Source organism: Dermacentor andersoni, chromosome 6, assembly GCF_023375885.2.
Source record: "Dermacentor andersoni chromosome 6, qqDerAnde1_hic_scaffold, whole genome shotgun sequence".
In the NCBI taxonomy this organism is placed as follows: Eukaryota; Metazoa; Arthropoda; class Arachnida; order Ixodida; family Ixodidae; genus Dermacentor; species Dermacentor andersoni.
In genome coordinates this window covers 76,126,644-76,154,595 of record NC_092819.1, presented here as the reverse complement: position 1 = coordinate 76,154,595, position 27,952 = coordinate 76,126,644, and the positions used below count along the sequence as shown (strand labels likewise).

Here is a 27,952-nt window from a genome sequence, read left to right as displayed (position 1 = left end):
ATAGTCGTCGTCATCAAGGCGACACTAGCTCGGTCGCCGGCTGAGTGACTGCTGCACGCGGACCAAAAGGGGACATCGTTCGCGCCTCCCGCCGGCTTTTATTTCCTTATTTTCACGTCGCCGACGCCTCTATTGTGGCTGCCATTGTGCGACGCTTTTTTTCCGGGCCGCCTCCTCGCCGTAACGGCGCGTAATGAGGAAGCGACGCGAGACGGGGCGGGACGCGTGCGCAGTCGACGACGTCTATTCCAACATGGCGGCCGCCTGAGGTGAGAGCAGACGACTTCAAAGGCGCGCCAGATTGTGAGCTCTTTAAGCGCTCTCACGTGCAGCTCCGTGGTTCCCCGTGCAGTGTACCTTCCTTTTTTCTTGTTCTTTATTTTTTTTGTGTGTGTGTGTGCTGGTTTTCCGTCCGCGCTCGCACTGGTGCCTTAAGCCATCTGGAGACGTGACGGGCGCAGAGATACAATAATTGAGGTAAGTGAGTACTTAATTCCGCGTATTCGTGCCACGCTTGATTACGCTCGGGAAGAGTTTTCTGTCTTTCCTTGAAAGGAGTGCTTGTTGGCTTATAGTTGCCGTTTTATGGTTATGTGTAATGGACTCGCGCAGCGGTACCATCAAGGAGAGAGCCTACTGTACAGAAGCCGCCACCAATTATTATCTTCCTTTGCGTTCCTGGCGTAAAGAAAGGTAATATTGATAAAGAAAATTTGACGTAAGCACGCTGCGCACATTGAGAGCGCGATGCGGCAGAGCGATAAGGAAAAGCCTGAAAACGTGATTGTGTGTGCGTGCATGTGTGCGCGTGCGGAACTTCTGTGCGCGTGAACTGCACGAGGTCGCAACAAGCTTCGTCCTGCACGTTCCTTTCGCTCGTCAGGCCAGGTTAGGCTTGACACTGACAAAGGTCCTCGAAGCGTGAAGAATCAGTCAACCTTGGTGTTTCGATGGAAGCGCGCCTAATGAGTTCCGCTACCTGTCTTGAGCTAGCAGTTCCTATACACCATCCACATCTGCTGCATCTGTAGGGCCGACGTGTGCCGAAGCGCTGAGATTTACGTGCGCGATGAGGACGTCCTTACGCTGTTGTTGAGACATCGTCCAGCGCCTTTCAATATTCGCTTCCGTGACGAGGACGGCATATGCATAGAAAGACTCAATAAATAGGCTTCTTAGGGCAATCTTGTGTAACAAGCGGCTCGATGTGTGCACAGTGGGATCGCTGTACTGCTGCTGACTGCAGCTCACATCATCTATACGCATAGCACGCGTCACGCGGAGGATGTGGATTCGAATACACCCGCCGCCCCCCCCCCCCCCCGCCCCACAGTTGTCTTTTCTAGCTAGTACTTTCCTTTCCCATTTTATTTAGTAAAATTATAATGTTTAGGGCAAGCTTAACCGTCAACAATACCTAATTGCAAAGATTACTTGAGGACAGTTAATTTCCTCACTACTTCCTGTGGCTTCGATGCCAAGTGGTTTCATATGGTCGTCGTGCACAAAGACTCGAGCCACTCGTTATCGCTCAGCGTGTGTGTGGGTATGTACGTATGTATGTGTGTATGTATGTATGTATGTATGTATGTATGTATGTATGTATGTATGTATGTATGTATGTATGTATGTATGTATGTATGTATGTATGTATGTATGTATGTATGTATGTATGTATGTATGTATGTATGTATGCCGACCAGTGCGACGCTGAGGCCGCGTCTGCATTAGGTCACGCATGTGAGTGACGTCGTGTAATGTGTGCGCTCGGAGAGATGATTTTTCTCCGGCTGAAGCGAACGCCGCCGAGATTCGGAATCGTCTTCAACGACCGGAATTGCCTTTCGCCTCTGCGAGGTCGCTTTGTGTGCTTTTGTGCCAGTCAGCCAGTCGTGTGGAGCCCCGTCACACTATTTTACACACACAGCGGAAATGCTCCGACAGCATCGTTCGCGTCCGCAATTTCGAATTCAGATTCACTGGCGCCTTCCATTTGCTCGTTGTCTTCCCCCCGCCTGCCTGCCACTCGGTCTGCTCCCAAGCCATCAACTTTCAGCGATGGTCCGATTTACGTTTGTGCATATTTGCTAGTTCCCTGACTGGCCGCCTCTCATGCATACAGCACAAATAATGCGTATTTCACGTAACTTCATTAAATGGTAAAGAAATAAGGATAATGCGATTTCGCGCGTGCATGACGCGAATATGTGTCGGCAGCTGTCTCCAGCAACCATATTGCCGACAGCTGTCTCTAGAAAGCCACAATAGGCTACTACAGAAATAACTTGGTTAACCAGTTCGCTAACAGAGTGAATTAGATGATTCCTAATCGGATAAATAAGTAGGAGATGCATAATTCGTAAATATGCAACGTCAATGGCATGAGCAGTAATTTCTTAATTACGCGGCCTTGTCAGAGACAGGGGAAATAGCTTCTGCATTGTTTTCGTTTTTCCTTTCCCGATTCTGGTCGAAGCCCGCCACATATAAGGAAAACACCTTCACTATTACGCCCTGTTGCTCTTATTGCAAAACACTCGTTGACAAAAGAATCAGCGTTCTATGTGCCGCATGCCCTTTTAATGTTTGGGCTTTCCGATCATTACCATAGCATCGTATAGGGCATAGCGCTTACCCACCTCTGGCCAAATAGAAATCGTTTCCGTGGACGCGCTCGGAAGCAACGCAAATGGATATCTTTGCGAGCGCTCCATTGTGCGTTGAAGTATAAGCTCCGCCAATGTTTACGAGAGTGGCGAGTTCATCAATTAGGCACAGTGCAAGCTAAAAATAAGTAATTGTCTTCTGACTCGCTCAAGACAAGCGACAACAACGTGACGTTCGTCTCACGTCTACGTGGCACCTGTATGTGATCGATGCCCTGCTACTCTGTAATTTAATTGCGCCAGTGGCGGGGACAAACGCGACAATAACGCATGGTGTAAACAAACTCTACTAGGTGCGCTGCATGCAGTAGACTCGACCCCTGTCCGGAAAGACGCGTGTATTGTGAAGTGTACGCTTTTCACAGAGAGTGCATACTGTGCGCGTTTCACAAACGCGTTTCACGTTTTTACGCGTTTCATACTTTGCACTTTTCACCGTCGACGTCATCATATGATCCTCCTTCATCTTCACAACTTGTCTCTGTTGCACCCCCAAACCCCTTCCCCAGCGTGGAGTAGCAGGCCAGAGGCACTTCGCTCAGGCCGACCTCTCAATCTCTTTGCCATTAACATTCCATTCTCTCCCTTTTGTTCTTCCTCTCTCCTTAAATATGTTTCGAATCATGTGTCTTTCACTCAGAAAAACTATGGCAAAGCACTTTAAGTTACAACATGCTGCTGTCGTTAACCGACCGACCGACCAACCGACAAACATGATGACGATGATGATGATGAGGAGGAGGAGGATGATGTTGATGATTCATTGGCCTCCCCTTTGAAACGGGACGTCGATATCTTAGAAGGTTAGGGGACTTAGCACCGTATTCAGCAATGCATCTTCAATTGAAGCTTATGCTTGACTTGATCTAAGTGATGCCTGCCGGGAACGCACCAAAGCAAACTCAATGAGCGTTCTGGGCCCGTTCACGACGGGCGCCCTTTAGATGAAGTCGAGCATGGACCAGAGGAGTAGCCAGGGGGGGGGGGGATCATGGGGCTCCAGCCCCCCCCCCCTCCCGAAAGTTTTCGTGCTGTCATGCACCACTGACCATAACAACCCCCGGAGCCGGAAATTATTCTGGATTTGTCTAGAATGTCTTTTTTTGTGTGCTCGAAAAGACATTTCAGTGCGAACATTGCGAACTCGGGCTGGAATTCGTGGCAACGCCCATGCACGGGGCAGCCCCGTCCGAGCCCAAAGATTCAAGGGCGTTCTGAGGGCGAGCGGGCTCGTCGCGGCACCTCGCGGAGGCCGCGGAATCTACGGAGCGCATAGATTTCAATTCCGAATTTTTATGGGTGTAAAGTTCTCAAACTTTTGATGCGAAAGGTGCACCGACATTTCCCAAGTCATGCTTTAGACTTTCAATGCCAGAACGTTGCAGGTTTAATGTTGTTATAAACATTTGACGCCAAAGGTGCATAGAATTTTCTAAATTTGTACATCGGACCATACAACGAGACAAACCAAATCAACACACTGTCAGACCAACTGATAAAGCACGCAGTGAGGTCCGACCAGACTAAGCGTTGTGGTGGTTCATTTGTGCGGTCATGTCACAGAAAAGAATGTCAACATTTTTGTCACCTGCGCCAAGGCATCCATGTCAAGACACTAAAGCCAGCAAAGGTAACTACGTTCTGATTTATTTTTGTACTTTGACTCTTATTCGCGAGGACATATTGAGCGTCTTTAATTTTCTTGTTCTCGGTACCGCGGGCTGCCTGAGCAAGCCAGAGCACATGCGTTTTTCTCGTGTTGCCCCGACCACCGCGTGGCGCACTTCGGTGCGCATTCGTTTTTCTCTGGCCCAGTGGATTTTCGCCTGACAGTGTTTTGCACGCTTGTTGGCTAGCAGACGAGAAAATGAAACAATGGTCGCTCGCCGCCATCACTATAGGGACTCGACAAATTGCAACGCGTTCGCTTGAGCGCAACCTCTGCGGAAGGTCTCGCCGGTGTAGGATACCGAGCAGTATGCGTATGGTTGGTTCTCTGTGGACCAAGCATCTCGCATTTTCTTCGATATTTCGGAATATATATATATATATATATATATATATATATATATATATATATATATATATATATATATATATATATATATATATATATATATATATATAAACGAAGGAGCACACCTTACGAAAATTCCATTTTTAATGTTGTAACGTTTCGGCCGTGGCACGGCCTTCGTCAGAATACCGTCAGAATTCGTCAGAATAATAAAATTTGGTATTCTGACGAAGGCCGTGCTGCCACGGCCGAAACGTTAAAACATTAAAAATGGAATTTTGGTAAGTGTGCTCCTTCGTTTATTCAACTACCTATGCACCGGACCTACAGAACTTTTCCTTCATGAAATATATATATATATATATATATATATATATATATATATATATATATATATATATATATATATATATATATATATATATATATATATATATATATATATATAATAAGCATTTATGCGGTCTTCATCGGTAGAAAGTCATCATGAATACAGCATCGTCTCGACCGAGGTGCTTCAAGTGGTGGAGGTGCTTTAAGATCCCTTCGACCTCAATCCTCTTGAAGATCTCTCCTGGAGCTACGTTCGGGACGCCGCTTACGCCAAGAAGCCGCCATGTCGCAAGACCAGCCCGCAGCGTCCACCAGCTCGGTTCCCCCAAGTGCCAGCAACCCCCACTCCCAGTCCTGCCAACAACTGGTATCGCGATCCTGAAATGTTAAAAAAAAAGAAATTTAATTATGGGTTTTACTTGCCAAAACCACTTTCTGATTCTGAGGCACGCCGTAGTGGAGGACTCCGGAAATTTCGACCACCTGGCGTTCTTTAACGTGCCCCTAAATTTAAGTACACGGTTTTTTTCCACCCCATCGAAATGTGGCCGCCGTGGCCGGGATTCGATCCCGCGACCTTGTGCTCAGCAGCCTAACACCATAGCCACTGAGCAACCACGGCGCGATACTGAAATATTCTCTGGCTTGCCTGGTGAGGACGTTGAACACTGGCTCGACAGCTACGATCATGTCAGCGAGTACAACAACTGGAACGAGACATCGAGGTTAAACAACGTGCCATATTACGTCTCTCAAGTAACCAAGACATGGTTCCTGAATCACGAGAGAGACTTTCGTGATTGGTCGTCTCTCAGGGAGCAGCTACGGCGGATTTTTGGCACACCCACGGTTCGTTCGGAAGTTGCGAAAAAGAGGCTGTCGGAGCGCGTCCAGCATTATGGCGAGTCGTATACCTCGTACAATGAGGACATCCTCACGCTTTGCCACCGTGTCGACAGTGCCATGCCAGAAACCGACCGCATGCAACACCTTCTTAAGGGTAAAGGATCAACTGCCTTCAACGCACTCGCCACTAAAAGCCCTTCGACGATGTCTGACGTCGTCTCCGTCTGTCAGCGCCTCGACGCCCTGCAATCAATCCGCTTGCAAACGGACTTTTCCAACAACCCCCTAGCAAACCGTATTGAGCTCCGGTCTATCATTCGAGCCATAATTCATGAGGAATTGCAAGCGCATGTCTCACCCCCGTGCAGCAGCGCTCAGGTCAAACCTGCTTCTACTGACCTGCGTGGCATTATTAAGGAGGAATTGGCCTCACTGCAGAACACCCACCATGCCAACGCTTCTCCTTGCCCACAACCGGCTTCTTACAACCAGGTTGCTGCAATGCCAGCCGCACCGTCTCCAGTCACACCGCCTGCGTCTGTTCACGATCAACTGGCCCCTTTAGTCGCCCGAGCTCCGAACCCGCCTTATTACTCTGCCCGTCGTTCGTCGTGGCCTACCTGCTGTTACTGCGGCTTTCGAGGACATAACTCCCGGTTTCGCCGACGCCGCCTACAAGACGGTCCCGTCTCTGGCCCCGTCAACGCTTCACCGTTCATTTGCGACCAGTTTGTGTGTCGTCTTGACCAATGTCGTCGTCGCGCCCGTATGAACACTGAATCAAGCCAAGACGATCGCAAACATCGGTATGATACCTCTCACCGCGTCGTCTCCTAAGGCCCTGGTGACGATGTGCTCCTATGGAAGTCTGCACGAAAATCCGGTTTATGGGAGAAACTTGAGCCTCGATATATTGGCCCCTACAAAGTCATAGAGCAGACCTCGCCGGTGAACTATCGCGTTACACCTGTTGATGCCCCAACTGACCGACGCAGTCGCGGAACAGAGATCATGCACGTTTCTCGCCTGAAGCCCTTTCATTTCCGTTCCACTGTCTAATGTGCAGGCTGGCCGCTTCCGTCCACGGGAGAAATTAGTGTAAGCATTTATGCGGACTTCATCTTCATCTGTACAAAGTCATCATCAATCATCGGCTCGTGTTTGTTTTAGCGTCGGCGCCATCTTTCCTTCTTGGAATAAAACGTCGTCTCGACCGTGGTACATATATATATATATATATATATATATATATATATATATGTATATATATATATATATATATATATATATATATATATATATATATATATATATATATATACATAGGGGGGTGTTATGGTGTGTTATCGTCCCGGTGCGGCATTATTCGATTCGGCGAATCAACGGGCGCCAAAACGGTCGTAGTAATAGGAACCGACGAGCAAAACAGTCGTCGGCGCGACGGTGACGCCCAGACAGCTTTTCGTGGGAACCCCTGTGTATTCTCTGCCCCGCGCGTGCAATGAGAAGCTTACTAAGAAAGCGGGGGTGAGAATACTCCTAAGTATGTGGTGTCTGTGCAATTCTGTGTCCACGAAGTACTTGCAGTGTATGTGGTGCCCCTGTGCAATCCCGTGTCCATGAATTGCTGTCAGTGTATGTGCGCCTACAGCGCCGTATGGCCGGCTGCCGTCGTTTCTCCTGTGTTTGTGAACGAACAATAGAGGCCCGCTACGGACTCAAGGGTGTGAGTGCGCGGTGCAATACGAGTGCGCGATCTCTAAATGCAGGGAGGAATCATCCGTTCCCTCGCCCCAAATTAAAACGGGTGCGGCCAAGACCTTGGGAGGAGCCGGGATCCGATTGGGTGAACTTCATCGGATCGTCACCGATATCTGCCGTTCCTCACCACAGGGAACTAGGGAAAGTAGAAGTTATTTAAACGCAGGTTTTAGACCGAGCTAGGCAGTCTAGAGCCTGGAAGCCGCGCCTACAATCAGCTGAAAAACGTCAAGAAGCTAGTGCCCTCCAGTATAGCTGGGGCCGCCTAGCCGCGTCTGAACTGCGAGTTACTAGTTGGCGTAAGAGACGACAAACCAACGTCTGCAAGTTCCCCGCAAGTTAACTCAACCTGCTCGAGGGAAGACGTTAGACCTAGAGTCCCGGGAAACCCAGGCCAGCAATCGCATCCACCGCAACGAGATCGGGTTGCCAGCGTTCTTCGGGAAAGCTCTGCCGTCGACTCCACGCTTTATGGACTTGCTGCTGCTGCCCGGCCATGCGTATGCCATCAGTTGTTTTCTTTCGAACTATGTTTAGTTGACCACCGTTAAGTATGTTTTGTGTAGTGCTAATTTTTATATTTGCTGTTATTGTTCGTTGTATTTCTTTTGTATTCATCATTGATCTAGATTAAGTGCATGTGTGTTAAGTGCATGTGTGTCTTTCGCGTTTCTTTTAATCTTTGTGGCATTGTCACTTGATGAATATTTCTTTTTTTTTTCTTTCTTTCTCCCGACTCTGACTCCTTCGCTGTGTTCGCTTGAGTACACAACAACCAACCGGCTTGTATACCCCGTCGACGCCTTCGCGCCGACGGCGAACGGACGACAAGCCGTGACAGTTACGTATAAAGAAAAAACTCGCAGTACTTCCGTATATACATATGTCCCACAAACTGAAGAGGCTAGGGCAACGCGCTGGTGCTGTGGTGGATTTTTTTTTTTCGCTCCGGAAAAACTAACAAAGCTTTGCAAGTTTGCTTCACAAGGCAGGCATGGCCATTGTACCGTGAAACACAAGAAGGGTTTAGTGCCCTGCATCACTGGCGTGGTGTATGTGATTCCTTTCTCTTGTGAAAAAAAGTACGTGGGACAGACGGGGAAGGTGCTTAAGTGATCGCCCCAGAGAGCACCATAACAATGTGTACAGCACGGTACAGGGCCATCCGGGTATTCATTGCCGCGACCAGAAGTGTAAGCCCTGCTTGGAAGAAAGCGAGGTGCCGGCTAAATATAGGTCACAGCTGACACGTGAAATAATTGAGGCAGATTTCATTAGGAAGTTTGACAGCTCGTGCTTCAGTTCTCCTTCGATTGCACTTTCATCTAGGAAAATAGCGTATCTTGACAGGGTTCGAATGGCAAACATTGCGTGTGCTCTGTAGGTACGTGGCTGTCATTATCAGCCTTGCAAATGATGTTGCAAGTCTTTTGCCGATCACTCACATATTGCGTATGGTAGCACCCTTTCTATTCGTTCCTTCGCGTCCTCATGATTAAACTGTTGTAAGTCAGTGTGATGTGCGTGTCGCTCTCTCGTGTTCTTTCTTTGCTCTGTGTCCTTTTTCCTATTGGAAATTATCTTGGTGAATATTTTATATAATGATGTGAGTAAGCTAATGGGCCTATAATTTTTTACATTCTTTAACGTCTCCCCTTTTGTGGATTAGTATAATGTTTGCATTCTTCCTGTTCCCTGGGACCCTTTAAGTCGATAGACACTTCGTAAAGAGAGCCACTAGCTTTTCAAGCATTATGTCTCTTCCATCTTTGATTAAATCGACTGTTATTCCATCTTCTCCTGCCACTTTTCCCCATTTCGTGTCTTGCAAGGCGCTTCTAACCACATCGCTAGTTATAGAAGGAGTCTGTGCAACCTGTTCATTACTGCTTCGAATGAAGGTATTATGGCTCCTCTGGGTCCTGTACAGGTCAGTATAGAGTTCTTCCGCTGCTTTTACTATACCTTCGGCATTGCTGAAAATATCACCCTGCGTATCTTTCAGTGCACACATCTTGCTTTGTCCTATGCCAAGTTTTCTGTTCACTGATATCATGCTGCGTCCATTTTTTACGGCTTCCTCAGTCTTTTTCACGTTATAATTTCGAATATCCCTTATTTTCGCCTTGTTGATCAGTTTTGACAGTTACCCGAATTCTAGCTTACCTCTTGAGTTGGACACATTCATTCTTTGTCGTTTTTTGGAGACTTATACGTAAATTTAAATATCTTGTTAAATACCAACTAGCCCGGTTTCACACCTGCATCTTCGTATTTGTACATTCTATTGTATCTTCGCATTTCTAATTTACGAGGGCCAGCCAAATGAAAGTGTGCCAACCCTACCCACGCAATAATGGTTCGGTTAATTATGTGCGAGGCATGCGCGTAGCATACAGGTATCTCTCATTTACGGTGAACATTGCATTTCATTGGCCACTGTGAAGCGTTGGAGCAAACGGTTTCAAGAAAGAAGTGAAAGTTGCAAAGACGATTCAAGACCGGGCCAAAGCCACTGTGCAATCGCCCCCAACACAATTCCAAAGGTTGATGAGCCGATTAGACAAGAATGGAGGATAAGCGTCGATGAACTGGTTATCAGCTCATGTGTGCGCAATGAATGCCCAACATTTTGAACCAGCGCCAGAAGACGGAGAGGTTCGGCACTGCCTTGACTCATCTGATCCGGTATCACAATGAGGGAAACGGCTTCTTGTCTGCAATTGTGACTGGGGACGAGTTATGGTGCCACTACTACGAGCCTGAAACACGACGGCAAAGCTTATAATGGAAGCATTCCAATTCATCACCGCCAAAGAAAGCGAATACCGTCATTTCTGCCAGAAAGGTGTTGACTTTCTTTTCGATCGTCAGGGGCCATTACTGATCGAATTTCCTGAAGCTGGAGAGACTATCAATCATTTCCGATATTGTGAAACGCCGGATCGGCTGTCTGTCGCAATCAAGAACAAACGACGGGGAAAATTGACGAATGGGGTCACCTTGCTCCACGACAATGCTCGCCCCTACGTCGCTGATGTGGCTGACACAAGACGGGCAAAGTTCAAGTGGGAAACATTGCAACAACCGCCATACAGCCAAGACCTGTCGCCTTGCGACTTCCACATTTTCGGGCACTTGAAGAACCTGATCAAGGAAACCAGATTCCTGTCAGACGATAACGTGAAATAGTCGGTTACAGACCTTTTGAAGCAGCAACACAGGAAGCTTTATGAGACGGTAATCACGTGACTCGTTAGACAGGGGAACCAATGTCTAAAGGCTGATACCTTTAAATAAAGTACCCCGTTAATGATATATTCGCATTGGCTCACTTTGATTTGACTCGCCTTCGTATATCTGGCAGAACTGCTTTTTATGTGTGCTCTCTGTTGCGACTATAACTTTGGTGCAATTACTCACAACAGACGACCGGTGACGGCTGCTCCTGCGCAATGCATTGGATCAAAGGCCAGCGTCATTGGGACTTCTCCCTGGCCATTGCTTAAGTACGAAAATGTAAACAAGGTTCTTGAATGACAAAGTTCCAATACAATTTTTGTCCTCAACTTGTTCATTTCACCGCCTTTACATTTTTCATATCAGCGACATGCACTGCTTTGCTGGTTTCGAACTGATATAGTTCTAAAGTTCGTGTGGTATTTCCTGTCCTTTTTAAAAGGCAAAAGGAAACATGGAATCATTGATATAAGTTATTTCTGGCATAATTTTTGGGACATACGAATATATTCTTTTATGAAAAATACATATTTAACTTGTCTTGACAGTGTGTAGCGTTCAAGAAATCGTTTGGAGCATCTCTGGCAGTGGCAATGCACTTATTATTCATATATTTGATCCCTCGACAAGTTCTATAACGAGGAGGCCGAGCTGGAATGTGAGCCCCCCCCCCCCTGAACGAAATTACTGGCTACGCCACTGGCATGGGCTTCAAGGTAAGATGTATTCCTGAATACGGGGATTAATGTTCCACTCTTGAAGTGGGGCACGAACTACATTTGACTTTCCAGTTAACGGTTTCCCAAACGCGTGAAGCAGTTTTGGGCGATTGTAAGTGGAACGTAATACATTTTATTGCGGTAGCAAATATATGGACACTCCAAGGTAATTTTCGCCGACGGCATTGCCGTGAAGCTCTGCATGTGCTTAAGCTTATGCCTGCTAAATACCATGCCAGACTACATGCCGGGCTGTTGATACTGAATGTATTGCTACACTATTATATCACTAAAATTGCTTATACCAGATCTTACATTCTTGACTAAATTATTCCTCAGAATTTCGAGAATGGCAGTACGCAAACAAATGTCATGAAGCAGAACACTCACAGCGTATGCCCATTATTCTAAGTCTTCTTAGACTATTAAATATTAAAAGTTCAAAACAATATCACTGCTAAAACGTGATAGCGATGTGATTTTACTAGTCTTTACTCGCAGCGTAGCGGAGCCTGTGCGATGTCTTTACTGGCCCTGCACGGCGTGTTAAAGCTTTTAACGGTGTCCGCACCCGTGTATGTCACATCCGCATTAGTCCGACCCGCGTCAAGTCGGAACAACGTCGCAGAAGTTCGAGTGTAGCGCTAAAACTTGCTATCGCAGTCAGTGCTTCGCACTTCGGAGAAGATCCAGCAGACGAGCTTTCATCAAGCTTGCGCGAAGTGTCAGGGCAGTCGCAGTCGTTATGAGTGTACGTTCAAGCCAACCGATGAGCATCTTCATTTCCCGCCGAACCCTACATGCGAAGGTATCCACTGGGCAATGAGAGGTAAAACACGTGATGCAATTTTATTGGCGGAGTCAGTTATGCTGCGCACGAATAAACAATCAGAGCGACTTGGTTGTAGTCTGCAAAGACAGCGCGGGAGTCAGTAAAAACGGCAATCCTGGATGCTATATAGCTCATCTTGAACGCATTTCAGTGCAACGTCAATCGCTGCTGGCTCCACAGTTGATGAAGCTGGATGTAGTATATGAAACACTCGTCGTACTTGATTCGAAGGGCAGAAAAAAAGTTTCAGAGGCGCCTTGACAATCGGTGAATAGTTGAGGATAATCTGGAAACCTTCCGAACATGTGTGACTGAGCTAGTTGGAATATTGCAAAAACAGGCACAACAGACTTTTTGTGCATGTCAGGGATTTGGAGATAAATGAGGCATATACGTGTTGATATCTTTCGGAGCTGGAAGCGTAAGTGAAACAGGCCGTACAGGACTGCCACAAATGGTCATAAATAATGTCGCCATTTTTCCGTTCCGAGAAAGCGGGCGGTGAATCTATGGGCGGTGAATTCTATGCGCGGTGCAGGCGCTCGATATGACACAGAGGTCTCTGATCTGCTTGCACTGTCAGCGGTAACTGGTGTGCTTCGGTGAGTAATGCAACACACTGCGCCTCAAAAGGTAATATAAGCATGAGTTGGAGGGTTCCAGTTGGGTCATCGTTCCAGTTGGGTCATCAAACTAGCCAGTACAATCAGGACTGGTAGCGCATACACCACGCCTGAGAGTACAGATGGCAGGTACACCTGCAGAGCTATCGTTTGGTCGCAGCTTGCACGTCTAGCAGGCAAGGCGCGGCCACATACTTAAGGAAGGATTGCGATTCGCGCTTTACAAGTTTACCCGCAGGACAGCAAGATATGTAATTATCCACAATTAAGTCCAAATAACGGTGTTGTCGCACCCAGCTTGTCGGCGTCTCGTCAAGGTACAGTCGGCTCAATGTTCTAGTAGCACGGTTCTTATGATGATGTGCTAATGCAGCCGACTTAGCGGTTCATATCTGTAGGCCAATGTCACCCAAGTACTCCGACGTCGCATTCAGATCTCTCTGCAAGCTTGCACGAAGCTGCGGACCAAGGTCCGAAGGGCCGCTTATCCGCAGAGCAATACCATCTGCATATATAGCTATACCTATAATAGAGTCACTGTCCCGAGGCAAGCGACTTGGAAGAGCGGCGAGTACGATGTTAAACAGAAGCGACGCTTAAACGCTGCCTATATGGGACTCCGCAATTCACAGTGCGGGATTCAAGCGTTCTTCGTCTGGCACGCACTTTCATCTGGTGCTCCGATAGAAAGTTGCGCACAAAGCGGAGCAGACAACCCGAAATGCCCGCGGCCGCAAGAGCAAAATAATCGCCCTATACAGAATCGAATCGGAAGCTTGCTGTATGTCTAGGAATAGCATATAGGCGGGGCACTTGTTTCCTCTAGCAACTTCAAGCGCTGAAACATGGTCTGCAATACTATCCAGAGCTGGAACAGCGGCGATGAAAGCTACTCATGACACCAGTAAAATAATTCTTGAGCCTGGCATCTTGGCGGAACAAGACCATTCATTCGTTCCATTACCTTAGTGACATTTGAAGTTAGTTACATGGACCCTGGCTTCTCGGAAACCACGCACAAAAGGCTGTTTCCCTGAAATTAGGAGAAACGGGAAAATCCCCGCGAAATTTCAAGACCTAATCTTTTCCACTACTTTCTATTTAACCTTTCTTCGTATATACGACGTTCATCTACGTTTTTTACGTCTAAATCTTTGTTATCGCTTACTTTATTGGAACAAATTACCGAACATTGTAGTGAATTGCATGACACTTGATTTATTTGTAAAAAACATAGAGGCAATAGCATTTTCCGAGATTTTATAGATTACATTTCCGACTAGCTAAGCGTTCTTTTTTTCTCTCTCATTTCTTTGTTGTGTTAATACTACTTCTACAGCGTTTGCGTTTCACAGTGATGCGATTGTTTTGAATAATTTTTAATGCTTCGTACTGTTTTCCTACTTACTGATGTCCCTGCTCTTCTTAGACCCGGAAAGGGTCTGCAGTATTTGTAAATAAAATAAAAAAATAAAAGGAGCCTTTATTTCTCGAACCTAACAGAGCATGCTGCATAAGTCTCCATCACAGTGGAATCGCGCTCCCGTTGCAGAAAGCCCTCGGTGGCCGCGTCGTTTCCATCGATAAACTCCTTCGGGAACGTGTTGTGACCAGCTGCTACGTGCCCGGCACGTACAACGAGGACTTTGGGCATAGTGGCGATAAAGAAGAAGCGATGTAAATTTGCTCACGCAACGACCTGACTGCCCCCGTCAAACGAGTGCCAGCTGCATCTGAGAGTCACTCGCATACACGCTCACCGATTCGCTATGCAGTGGACACGTGAGCGTGGAGAGTTCAACGGAGCGCGCGCGCGCGTGAGTTTTCGCTCATAATTCATTCGACGGGCCTCACCGGTCCACCGACGGCCGAGATGGAGGACGCGCCTTCGGACGACGCTGCTGCAGCGGCCCTGCGCTGGGCGCAACGAACGCTTTTCGGTGGCGCCGCACCGTCCTTCGTTATTAATTGCTTCCGTTATTGACTGTTGCCATTTAAGCGAATTGCCCGCCGAGGCTGATGGCTTCGTGCCTTTACAGTAACCTAAAAAGCATTCGTTTCTGTTTTAAAGACAATGTCTTTCTTAGCGAGTTACCCCCCACTTTCCCGTATCAAGTATGTGCAGTTGCAGTCCCTTTCCTTAGTCGATCCAGGAGATAGTAATTCCCGTGGGTAAGCGTCAGATAAGTTCATGTGGCTAAAAGTGCGTGTGGCTCTAAAAATGTGACCCGATGCCCAAAACGGGGTAGTAAAAAAAGTCGCAGTTTCTCCCGAAAGGCGAAGCATCGATTGCGATAGCAAATTAGTAGACAGCGATACGAAGTAAGCATAATAATTTTATCGGCCGTATAAACGTGGGAACATTAGCTTACTAACTAAATTAACAAGCATGGTGTCAGCGCGCACGAGCAAACATAACACACCACGCTCGATGGCCGTGGACACTCGCCGTCAAAACACCTGTGTGAGCAAACGCGGCAGCAGCTGCGAGCAAAGCTGCCTTCGTGCTTTCTATCGCTTCGACTCAAGAGTGGCGAAAACAGCGAGCACAAAGGTATGAGCCGTCTACAGATTCCTCTCAAGATACGACGCGCGCGACCAGGTGCGGCCGTGCAAAGTACGCACTTGTTGGCAGAGTCGGGCCGGGGCCCGTGCCCGACCCGAGCCCGAAAGGGCTGTGCGACGGCCCGCCCGAGTCCGACTCGATAGTTTCAAACCTGGCCCGTGCCCCGCCCGGGCCCGAGACCGGGGCTCTTGAGCGTAAGCGAAGTATATATGGTCCAAATTTCGGTAATTGTTAAGATATGTAACCATCCGCGGCACAGGACTTTTTCTGGGGATAGTTTCGACTTTTTCGGGACTTGATCTGGCATTGTTGCTGATAAAGAAACAGGTAAAATTGAAAGAAAGAGAACATATCCAACTCATTATACTCGTGCGTTAACATGCGATAAGAAATCCACTGCTACATTTGCCAAATAGTTGCGCCGTCCTCCAGCGTGCGCGATATTGGAAGTCACGATCAAAAGATAGCGGCGGGAAATGGGGGGGGGGGGGGGGGGGGGGCAAATTGAGCGCACTAGGAAGAGGAAGATGTAAGCGCGTTTCTCCTCGGCCGTAGCACAGGCTGTGCGTGGCTGTTCACACGGCTGAGCCCACATTGCAGATGCTATGGAGAACTAGCAACACTCATCACATAATATGAAACTGCGCGAAGGACAATCCTCCTCCTAACTTGACGACCTCTCCCTCAGCTGAAGCATGGGAGGCGATGCTACGCAGTTCTAACCTGCACACCCAACTCCAGGCCATAGAACGAGCGGAAGAAGTTGCCATCAAATATCGATTGAGCGCCATCTGCCCCGGCTGAAGAAAACACGCCTAATCGCCCCACCTAACGCTGACGAAATAAAGTTTTTCCTACGTATAGTAGTAGGTAGTGTTGAAAAGTCACCTATAGCATAGCCAGCTATACTAGGGGCCTGACCGATGCTCAGGCCCGACCCGAGCCCGAAGCTCCCTGGCCTGAGCCAGGCCCGGGCCCGCAATAGAGATAGCTTAGCCGACCCGAGCCCGGCCCGCTGGTCGGGCTAAGCCCGGGCCCATGCAGTGCTCTACACCAGATGGAGCTACGATTCCACGCGCACATACAGCATACGACTAGCGACGACGGTGTTATCGGCCTAGGACTTTATACGGAACATCACGGCGAAAATGCGCCTGAATTGTCCACATAATTGTTATCGCAATAAAAAATTAAGCAGTTCGGTGTTCTTCCTACTCCCGTCACGTGAGGACTGACGTAGATAGTGTCGTGCACAGTGACTCTGCCACATTCTCAGCCCCAACTCGCCCAAGAAGGCATTGCCTTTGATCGACTTAAACTGCAGTTTGAATCGCCTTCCAACTCTTATAAATCAGCATTTAATGTACAATTAACCATCGCACACGCATTGTTATGTGTATGTCGTTATTCGGCTTTAGAAGTTTGTATAAAAGCTGGTAAGGTTGTCTTAAACAGCACTCGAAATCAACTCAAACCCGACTAATAGTTTTTTCGAGCGCAATAAAAATCGACTAAGAACAGTTCCATTCCAAGTTCGATAACGAAGTTGGCTATTTTATAGCCGAAATGCACTAATGAAGGGACAATCTTAGGAAGAACTTGAGAAAACATAAAGGGTCCAATTAGAGAAACATCTTCAACGGGTGTGTCATATGCCATGCAAATCCCATTATAACCGATCGAATGTACTGTACAAGCGCTTAATGTAAGTCGTTGCACATTGAAGCAATGTTTAGCATCCTGAAGTTTCACACATCTCCCATAATTTCGTCATAGGATGTTTCGTCACAGCAGCGGTGGTGAATTAAAAACAATACCACGCAAGGCGCACCAGCGTCTGCCTTTTAGGGAGACGTCGACTATACTTTGATACATAGTGTAGCAAACAACTGAATTGTTGCAGGCGTATCATCCCTAATACCTTAAACTGTTCACTGTCGTGGAACTGTTACGTTATCCTAAGTTGCAAGGCTGAGCGGTCCACCCGTTTCCTTTCATTCTTGCTTCTCAACTTTCTCCTATGAGTCCAAACGCGTTTTATGCTTCTCCACAGTGCGTCTTCACGGTTACCACCCGTTGTTGGCGCTTCTTGCGCCATCTAGCACGACCGGTTCGGGTTACATGAGCGAAATGGACCCTCATTATTTGTTATCCTGCTCCCCCCCTCCCCTCCCACACGCTCAAACACACACACCCTGGGCTACGGAGACGACGCTTGGTGGGCTGTTAATAGGCTTTACCCGCTGGACTTCTTTAGAATTTTAAACGCATCCGGATTTTTAAATATAGCCTTTCGATACATTTCAGTTGTGCTAAGTTAGTACTCGGCAGCTTATGGAACTCGTGAAATCTAAATTTCGTTTTCATTCTTGTATGCATAAGTAGAGTATGCATTTTTGCATACATTACTTGCCGACTAAGAACGATCTTGTAATACAAGACAGGCAGAAGTCACGTTAACCAGACTGCGATGTCGAGTCCCACCCGTACATTTATGAATGCAGTGATCTGGTCTGGCGATTGCTGCATTGTGCCATTTCTGCGACACATTAGATACAATTGAACATTGCTTACTGGACGGCCGGTGCTTCTATTACCCCCAGAAAAATTAGATTGCAAATTACAATGCGATAGCTCGCCCTGCCATTGAATTCTTCGGTGGTGCTGTCTCGCAGAGCTTCCATGCTTGGACACTAACACAGGAACGTATGCATTGCCACAGAAAAATACATTGGTGAATCTAACCGATTTTATTGATATCCGTATTAATCGTTTCACTCTTCCCACACTGTCTCATTGATAAATATACATATACATATTTCCTTTTTTTTTCTGTGTTCTATTACAATGGTTGTTTGCTAAATTGTCTTGTATTTTACTCACTTTAATTGATTCGTCAAAATTATTGATTTCTAAATTGAGTTCCTTAACACATATCTAAAGTATTCCCGACTCTTGGTCAATCCACCTGAGTAGGTATGTGCCAGTGACTTTAAGGTCATAATCATAATCAAGACGGCGCTCGCTGCATGGTGATATGTATACGGGCTCACGTGCGGCCGTGTCCCATGTTCGGACGTTGGGACCCACCCAGCCCTTCTTTGGCTGCGCCCCTGCCTCAAGGGCTGTGTTCCAGTTTCGAATGGGAGTTGTACTATCCATTATTTAAGGGAAGAAGAGTGTGAGCTTCCTGTATCCTGATAATTTCTGATCGTTTGTATCTATGATAGCCTAAGAAATACTTTCCCGGAGGTTCTTAAGTGGTCCCGTCGGATATGTCTTGAGACAGACGTTCCGTGTCCATTCGTCGACTGCCTGCGAGTGAGACGACGCACCGCGTCTTTGCGCCGCTAGAGGGCGAAGAATTTGACTCAAGGCTGATCGTGTCCTACGTCACCACTCTTTTCAACACACGCAATTGTCCAAAACAGGCGGCCGGCATAGGCCGCCGCCTCCCGCTGGTGGATCACCGAAAAGCTGGCGCCTCGCTCGAAGCCAAACGTCACGAGAAAAGAGCGCGAAACCCCCTTTACACCGATGAATCGTGCATGCATTAAGCCAGCGGCGCGAGTCGTCTCAAGCAGTGCGGAAGCGCCTTGCACAAGGTTAAGACCTTGTTTGTCTCGACGAGTCGCTCAAAGAGCACGTCTTTCAGACGGCGTGCTCTTCAAGACTATAGGCAAGGCCACGCAGGGGGTGTTCCCTATCTGCCCGTCGCCGTGCTTCATCGTTTTTTGGGGCACAACAGCGACAAAAGAAAGAAAGAAAAGAGAACAAAGACAACGTTCCGACGCGGAGCGGTCCATTTGTTTTCGTCGACAGCGTGTTCCTTTTGTTTTCGTTTTCTTGTCTTTCATTTCCACCCTGATCGCCGAAAAGCTGCTGCGTGCGCTCACTGTTGCGAGCCGTCCCGCTGTCCGCACCTCCTGCGCGCCGTCATCCATCACTCGTTAACCATGACATGCGTCACCGTATGGTGCTTCCGTTCAACCCTTCGTCGTGCCTGCATCCTTTGGAGACAACCAAGTGCGTCTGTCCCAACGCAGCCAAGCGCTCTTTGCATCGGAATACGCTGAGGCACATGGCTGCGTGGTTAAGAAGGAAGAGGGGTTGGACTTACGTCGCCTCGTTAGGGTGGACAGCCGTCGTATATCTTGCTATGTCGACACGTTTGTTCGGGGCGCAGCGCCTGTCCGTAATCGACCGCGCGCACTTCGCATGCGAATACGCTATCTCGGATGTTCAGGCCAGCCAATATATGTACGGCATCGACAGCCGTCTCTACACTGGGAGTACCACTGTGAACACCTCAGGAAACGCCTTCGGCTCTCCAAGAACATCGTTGAATGCGGCTGCAGGGTCACACTTCGCGTGTGAGAGCTGATCCACGTCAACAGATAATTCTTCCCAAAGAGTGACTTCATTGGAACGCCACTAAAACTGAAGATAGGGACAACAGCTCGACACACTCCAGTCGTGGTCGGTGTATTTGTGCCTGCAGCCCGTTGCATGTGCTAACCTCTGTTCCGTCAGATGGCGCTTTTATTGCGATGTAATATCGCCCCATTTTGACATTCTTCTTGATTTGTTATTAAATCAACAAGTTTATATACCTGTGTTGCATGCAACAGTTCGGCTCAGAAGGCCCGCAGGAGACTGGAATTGTCGTTCATTCGAAAGCTATCTTGAGTTTGGCGTCTTCTGAATGTTCGGCGACATTACTGCACTCTCTTGCATAGTTCTTGTGCTCCGTTATTCTTCTCATTTTTTTTTTAATTTTTGACTTGTCGTCCAGGGCTTCCAAGAGTTGACCCAGACGCTGCTTCGCCAAAGCTCATTGGCTGAAAGCTGCGCCTCTGGAAGTCCTGGCAGTGGGGGAAAAAGAAATCAAAGGCACCCAAGGATCACACCGTGAAGGTAGAGAGCGCGCCAAACGCGCAAATGCTGCCCCATAAATCCCACTCAAGCGCAACGTGAAAACCCCCTTCTTCCCCGCTCTTCTTTTTTTGTTTCTTCTAATGCGATCAGCATCCTTTGAGAACTTCACGCACTTTCAGGTGACCAACTTTCTATCTGACCGTTTTACCGCCAAATTGGGTCACAGGGTAGTCCATGGTCTAACGGGTACAGCATCGGCTGCTGTGCTTCCAGACCAACCGTCGGACAAACTTGACTCACTTGATATGCCTCACTATGTATGCGCCGCTCTTCAATGAACATCTTTCACGCTCACTTGCGTTACTGAATATCTGCCACTGGGTATGTTCCGCTCTTCCATGGGCATCTTTGACGCCAACATGTGTCGCTGGGTATTTGCCGCTAATCAATGACAAAAAAGATATATAAATATTGCTCTGGCGCTGGACGGAATCTAATCCGCGTCGTATGTATTCGGACAACCTTATCTGAATAGACATTGACACACGAGCCAAGCACGGGCTTCGCGGTGGCACCGCTAGGTGGCACAGCGTGCTCAGTGGGAAGCGTGAGAGAGCTGGAACCCGGCTGCAAACACGCCTCATGGGTGTCTGCGGCGGCAATATACGGTGTATCGCTACATTGCGTCGATGATAATCGCATCAACGTCGACATTCTTCGTGAGATTAGTTCTGCCGAATTTTTTTTTGAGTAGCAATTCTCTTGCTCTTTGTTGATGTCCCATTCTGAGTCATGCGGAATCAGCTTCTATACATCCCGATTGAAAAATCCATATGCCCCATAACTCCCATATCCAATAATCCAATGTGAAACATATAGGATTCCACACACAACAAAAATTCACCGCCGGTTACTGTACTCCCTAATGCAAAATTTGAGTGCAGCTGCATACGTGTTTTCATTTCACGATATACTGGCGGGCGCGGACAATAGAAAGCTTCTAATATGTCCCGTTCTAGTCTATCTCTAGACCCTGCCAGAAACCTGGTCTAGAGATAGACTAGAACGGGAGATATTAGAAGCTTTCTACATTGCAAAGGCCGAGGGCACGTGCATGAGCTGCCCTTCAGTGACGCTTACCGAAAAAGAGGTAGCTTTTCTAATGAGATAGGGAGGTCGTGACGTCACGATGGGCCATTCTAGGTTGTATCTATTTAAAATCCTGTTTCTTCAAAAAAACATTTAGTTGGAAGTAGCGCCTTGTCCGTCGTACATGTTCTTCTTTTAGTCCGCGCCTTCGTAACGCTCTTTTCTTCAATTATGCAAAACCAACTCGCCCACATCAAGCTTCTGCTGCTTCAGATTTCGGTATTTGTGTTTGCGTACAAGAATAGCCTCGGAAGCGTTAGCCAATGCCGCTGGCGGCCAAGGCAGCGGGCGTTGAACGTCTTTTTAACCTTAACAGAATGTGTCGCGGGGGCTAGTTTGTTTGTACTTGCAAGTTGGACAAGCCTTAGTCGGGGCAAGGAAGTAGACACGTTTGTCTTGCGCCTACTTCTTTGTCTCGACTAAGGTGTGCGCTTGCTAAGCCCTTCCAACCGTAGGCGTCCGCAAGACAGTGAGCGGAAGGCTGGCGCGGCGATTGCTTCATTGGTGAAGCACCACCTGCGGACGATGTGGGCTTGATCACCCACGTACGGCAAGTCATCTTTTCGTCGACTTCCACTTTCTTTTCACCTGATTATTTCTAAATGTCCATTAAACATAGTAATGAAATATCCCCCGTGATTTCTGTGGCTTCACTGTCTGTTTAATCGTATACCTTCCGGAATGCATGTACTGAACATTAGAAGAAAAAAAAACTATGTGTGCGCGCACCGAAATGGCTGCAAGCGCGTGTCGTCACATTGCGGAGTCATAAAGTGTGGTGCTGACGAGGCAGCGTAATCCGATGAACCTGCGGCATTTCTGGAAGGCGGACGATTACTATTACCACCTGAAGTACCTGTGCATCGTCTGCGCAACTAATAGCAAATTCATTTTTATTTATTTATTTATTTATTTATTTATTTATTTATTTACATATACTGCAAGCCATAACTCTGGTCCAAGCGAGAGGGACTATATGTAGCCCAAGGGTATACGTTTGCCTAACGCCATGCCAGCGGAACACATTTATAGAGCACGTACGCCACGACGTACGTCATGCCGAGCGCAGCGTCAGCCTCTCCAGCGGTGCAGTCCAAGTCAATGTCTAAGTTACTTTCTGCTCGGTCCCTTCGGGAATTCAGAATGCTGTTACGAGCTGTAGAACCCTGCAAACCGTAGCCCTAGCCGACATAGCCCATAACAATAAGATGGCGCGTCGGGCTAGTTGTTCAATGTTCATGTTGAACAGATCTTAAAGCGCACCGGCGCACACGCAAGAGGCGTGTGCGTGCGCCGACAGGGAGCGCAGTCCTGTCTGCCTTTCTGTAACCCTTTGTGTGTGTGCCAGTGCACTTCAAGACCTGTTCAACGTTTGACCATAGCAGTTACAGATGTTTTGGGGTGTGTGGCCCGATCAGTATTGGGGCAGTTGCGGGTATAGTCATGCGCAGTGGGCCTGACCCAACGCACTCGCAGTGAGGTAGAAAAAGGGATAAAAGCGGTAAAGCAGAGCGAGAGAGAGAGGGGAAAGGCAGGGAGTTCAACCAGAGGCGAGTTTCCGGTTTGCTGCCCTGCACTGTGGTCGGGGATGTAAAGACGACAGCGGGAAAGCAAAGAAACAGCTGCGTATGGGCAAGAAAGGAGCCGCATGGAGTAGCAAACGTCGAAGTGACGCTTCAAACGATTCCCTCGAGAGGACGAGGCGCTTTTACCACGTGACGCACGCACGCAGGGAAAGCAACTCGCCGGGAGCCGGTATCGTCGCAGCGTGCGGCCGAACCGTTGGCGGTCCAAGAAGACGTCGTCTCAGCGACAAACTTTATTTGAAAGGCCAGTCATCGGCGTCGTCATCTCGCTATCGTTGAGTTCTGCGAACTCCGCACTGCAATTCGGTTCGTCCCGCACGGCAACGGGCTACGTCAATCGCCCCGGGCGGTTGCGGGGCGTCAATCAACGAACAAGCCTGCCCGTCTTCGCCGCCGGTAGCAGCGCTAGCGGCCGCTAATGAGCCGCTTACTTGGCAGAGATTGCCGGTTGAAGTATAGAAGCTCACTTCTCGCGACGAGGAAAAGGCAAACAACGGGCCTGGCGAAAGGCGCATTAATCACTCTCCCCCGGCCCCCACCCCCTCCCGACCTGCGGGCGTCGCGAACAGGCACGAGCCAGCCAGCCCAACCAGCCAGTGGCTCGGCGTCCTCGTGGTCTGCCTCGGCGTCGTCCCTGTCAGGGACCGCGCGGCGAGACAATGGCTGGCAGCTCGCGACGGTTTGCCGCTGCGCGCGTTGCGCGTCGCCTCCATCGCCGAACGCCGTCCGGACGCAACCGAGTGCGGCGGACTCGAGCGCGCGCGCGCGCACACGCCAGCTTGCTTGTGCGAGTGGATGCAGCAGCTACGTGCCGCCTACAGCGGTTGGCTCTTCGAGAGAGTCGGCTGTTCCTGCTGCGCAGCGCAGATCGCCACACGGGGCAGCCCAGCAGGGGTGGGGCGTCCTCCGAGGTGAACTCGGTGTTAACCTCCTAGAAAAAAACATTTCACGCCGCCCGTCAACGTCGACATATAGCGCGAGGGGGTCAGCTGACCGTTGCGTGGACGAGCTGTGGCGCTGCTGCGGCCTTGAACTCCCCCCCCGTGTGCCCCCAGGTGCGTATACACGCTCGTTCGCAAGCGATTCCTCGTTTCGCGTGTTGTTTTCGTCCGCGATGTTCCTCGTTGCCTCGCGCTCGTTCCGCTGCGAATTGTCTTTCCCGCGTCGTTTAGCGAGAACAGATGATGACCCTGTATTTACGACGTTCACGCGTGCACCGACCAGGTCATGTTTAAAGTTGAAAATGTTCCGGTTCCTCGTTTGCACACCGCGCTTTCCTATAGCCCCGAGTGTTTCGCAACACTTTCTTTTTTTTTTTTTCGCTCGGTGGGGAGAAAAAAAAAACAAAGGCCGTCGTACGCAATCTCTGTGCACGAACGTCTGTTCCATGTTTCGGCACAGCTGCAGACGCGTGCATTGAGAGAGAGATATCTCTTCATACTCGGGCAGGGCTGAAACATAAGGGTATAGGGTCATTCCATCGCCGAGTCGCACTAAGTGTGCCAGATCCTGTTACGTGTGCCAGTCTCCAGCTGGCTGTGCCGCCGTACTGACGACGTGCAGAGCCCTTCTGACGGCAACGCAGGTATTTCACGCCAGTAAGAACCCTTTGTTGAACTTCCGCGGGCACTCTGGCTCAGACGAACATAGCTGTGCAGCGATCAAATGTCCTCAAAACGAATGAGCCACTCTGACAAGGTACAATGTTATACGAGGTCAGGGTTTCTCTCTGCACCTTTTGTTTTCTTTTTCCGGCATGGGATCATGATCGTCCAGTTTACCGGACTATGGCTTAATTTATTCCTAGTCCCCTCCCTTTTATAATCCTTACATTTATATTGCTAGAGCGTACCTTCAAGTCGACCATTACGCCCTGTATAACAAAGCTTTCTCTCGATTGACCAATGTGCGTGGGAAAACAAGACGTCGCTCTTTGCGATATAGGCATTCCAATGCAGAGACACAGCAGTGGAATCAATTTTTCTCGGGGTGTTGATTTACGTGCGGTGTCCGCGGATGACCAGATCGAATAGTGAATACCTGTTCACGGGCACATCCTGTGTGCTTGCCGAAGGGTAGCATATCGGGCTGGTTGGAACACTCCACTGCGTTACAAGCATGTATTGCGCGAAGTAGACACAGCAGGGTGGCAACAGGAATGAGACGAGCGCTCGTCCCTGTATCTTGCCGTCCTGTTGTTTCTGCTTCATGCAATACACCATTGTAACATTCTAGCTGAATAATGACGCGTCACGCTTCACTCTTACCTCGTCCATACACCTGAAGTTTATCGTGTCTTACTTGCAATATAGAGACCGATGTCACGACGACTTTCACTACGCCACCGCTGCTGTCCGCGAAGGATGCTGGTAGTGGTAGTAGTTAGCGTGCTGAAGGGCAACTGTGGCAATGAGCATTTTTTTTTCACCATCACAAACCGGCTTAACTCGCGGTGTGAAGAGACAGGGAGATGATGATAAAAATATTATACTAAAGGAGCACTGCAAACAAACCATTCTCTGCTGTATTCACGGAAGCAACCACTCCAGGAGTGCCTCACCATAGCGCTTTCTGGCGTCTTGTGTCATTACGGAGGGGGGGGAAGGGACTTTTTTTAACCATTAACGACGGTCGTCTGTTTGTCGTCTGAATGTTGGGGAAAAACAGATCTGTATAGCCGCACACTCTATGGCGGAGCTGTATTGTTTCGTTACTGGCTGGCGATTAACTGTAGGCCGTCCGTTGGATGGTCGCGAATAGGGATTGATGTCTACTAAGAAGAAGCAATGACAAGATAAATTTTTCATATCACAACTGCACTGAAATATTGGCACGTTTCTGTTAACCAAGATAAGATGTAATTTGAACCTTTCTTGCGTTAACGTGTACTGCCATGGACACGCTCGGAACGTTCATATTAAGTCAAGGGTCAACACTTCTGTCGATCGAGGAAGGTAAGCTTGTGCATGAGGTATAGCTGCCAACCTGTAACATTAAAATTCGTAAAAATCTCGCAGACGGGCGCGGGGGCGCGGGGGGGCGGGGGGGCGGGGGGGCGGGGGGGGGGTGTTAGAATCGCACCGCTGGCACGAGTTGATAGGGTCTCGGTGCTGACGCCCGTTATTGCAAGTGGGTCGCAAGCCCCAAGGGTAGCGTTGGCCTGGCGGCCTGGGGTACTGGAAGCATCCGAAGGTCCCGGCAAAGCAAGAGAAGACTGGTAACAGAACAACTTGTTTATTCTAACAACGCAAAAGAGCGGCCGGTCAGGTCGACCGGAGTGGAGAGACGGGAGAGCACGTAACTCAACAGTACAAATCGGAGCCTCTCTCCTGGCGTCCGGGGGCAGCTGCTTTTATACTCTCGGCGTCGCGGTCCAAAAGGGAAGGTCACGGGATGAAGGTCACGGGATGAAGGTCACGGGACGGCGGAGCATGAGCCCACGACGGCGCGCACGGTCGAGCCGAGAGACCTGCTGAACCGAGTGTAGTGACGCATCGCCAACCCTCACTTGGGGAGCTCCGCTCCCCGGCTGCCGCGCTTTGACAAGCGTGGGCACACACACACACACGCACATACGAAGACACGTGGCACTGAAACACGCCTGGACACGCTTGGCGGGTAGGCGTTGCGGCGGCGTCGAACGGGCCAAAATGTCCGCCGCTTTGAACAAAGCCCCGGCGTCCGTTGCATCCGCGCCGGCATTACCGCGCGTTGTAGGCGAAACGCAACAGGGGGGAGCGTGGTGGAAGGAGGAGCAGGAGGAAGGAGAGGAGGTGGCACTCATATTTAAGAACTTTGTCCTGAGCACACACACCTTCTATGGCAGCATACCCACCTTATTGCATATGCACCGTAGCAAAGTTCGCACAGCAGATACCTTTACGTCTCAACACCACCAAGGGTGTTAATTGAACGTTTGCCACGTGTCAAACCACCGCACCTCCTATCTAGACATCAACTCGTCGTGGACAACGACTAAAAGCGCTCACCCCACCATTACCTGGAAACTGGAGAAAAGGATAAAAGGGACGGAACCACGACAACGAATGGATAGGCGCAGTTAATTAGACGAGTCAAATCTCCACCCATCCCTCGGAACTTATCCAGCCGTCGAGACAGCGTGTAAACCGGCTGTTGCAGGGTTCCACGAAAAACCCTCAGCCCGCCATTCACCTGGCAGGCTGAGCGAAGGGGCAACGACGAACGAACTATGTGTCGCCGGATGATTTCTTTCCACAGATTCCAAACCAATTTCGAGGCGGAGTTACTGCGAGTTATGGATAGCATAGGCGTGGTGTCGCAACGGAGTCGACGATGGCGATTTGCTGCTGGACAGTCTTCAGACTCCTGAGTCGACTCACCTAGAGAAGACGACGGGATTAAAAGCAGAGACTTTTCGAGAGTGAGGGAAGAGGGTCCCGATGTGAACTGAGACGTTTAACTTGCTTCCGCATAGAGTGGGCTCCCGTACTGGAGCCGTGTAACTAAGCTTAACAAACCCTTTCTCCTTCATATTCTACAACCTGACGTAGTAGTCGATGGACTTGGTGGATTCCATGCCGTGAACGCCACCCTAGCCGCGACAAGACTGACAAGCAATATATTGTTTTTAGATCACAGTGACCTTGGCAGTGACTCTGCTGACACCGATTACGCCTGCTTCAGAAACTTGTCTGAATGAACTTGCTGGAATCCTATCGGAGCTTGGAACGCAGCACAAAACGATAGATGAAGAA

General features: G+C 48.9%; 1 protein-coding gene across 2 annotated transcripts in view; it reads left to right on the top strand.

Annotated features, from left to right (window-relative positions):
- The first annotated feature begins 385 nt into the window (after positions 1 to 385).
- Positions 386 to 27,952, top strand: part of LOC126522414 (sulfotransferase 1C2-like) — an 86,258-nt gene continuing 58,691 nt past the window's right edge. The window contains exon 1 of one of the 2 annotated variants that reach the window (XM_055066398.2): positions 386 to 477. The gene's annotated coding sequence lies outside the window, so the exon portion shown is untranslated. Of the gene's footprint in view, positions 478 to 23,903; positions 24,272 to 27,952 lie in introns of those variants that run through there. The other variant, XM_050171165.3, reaches the window with a different exon arrangement.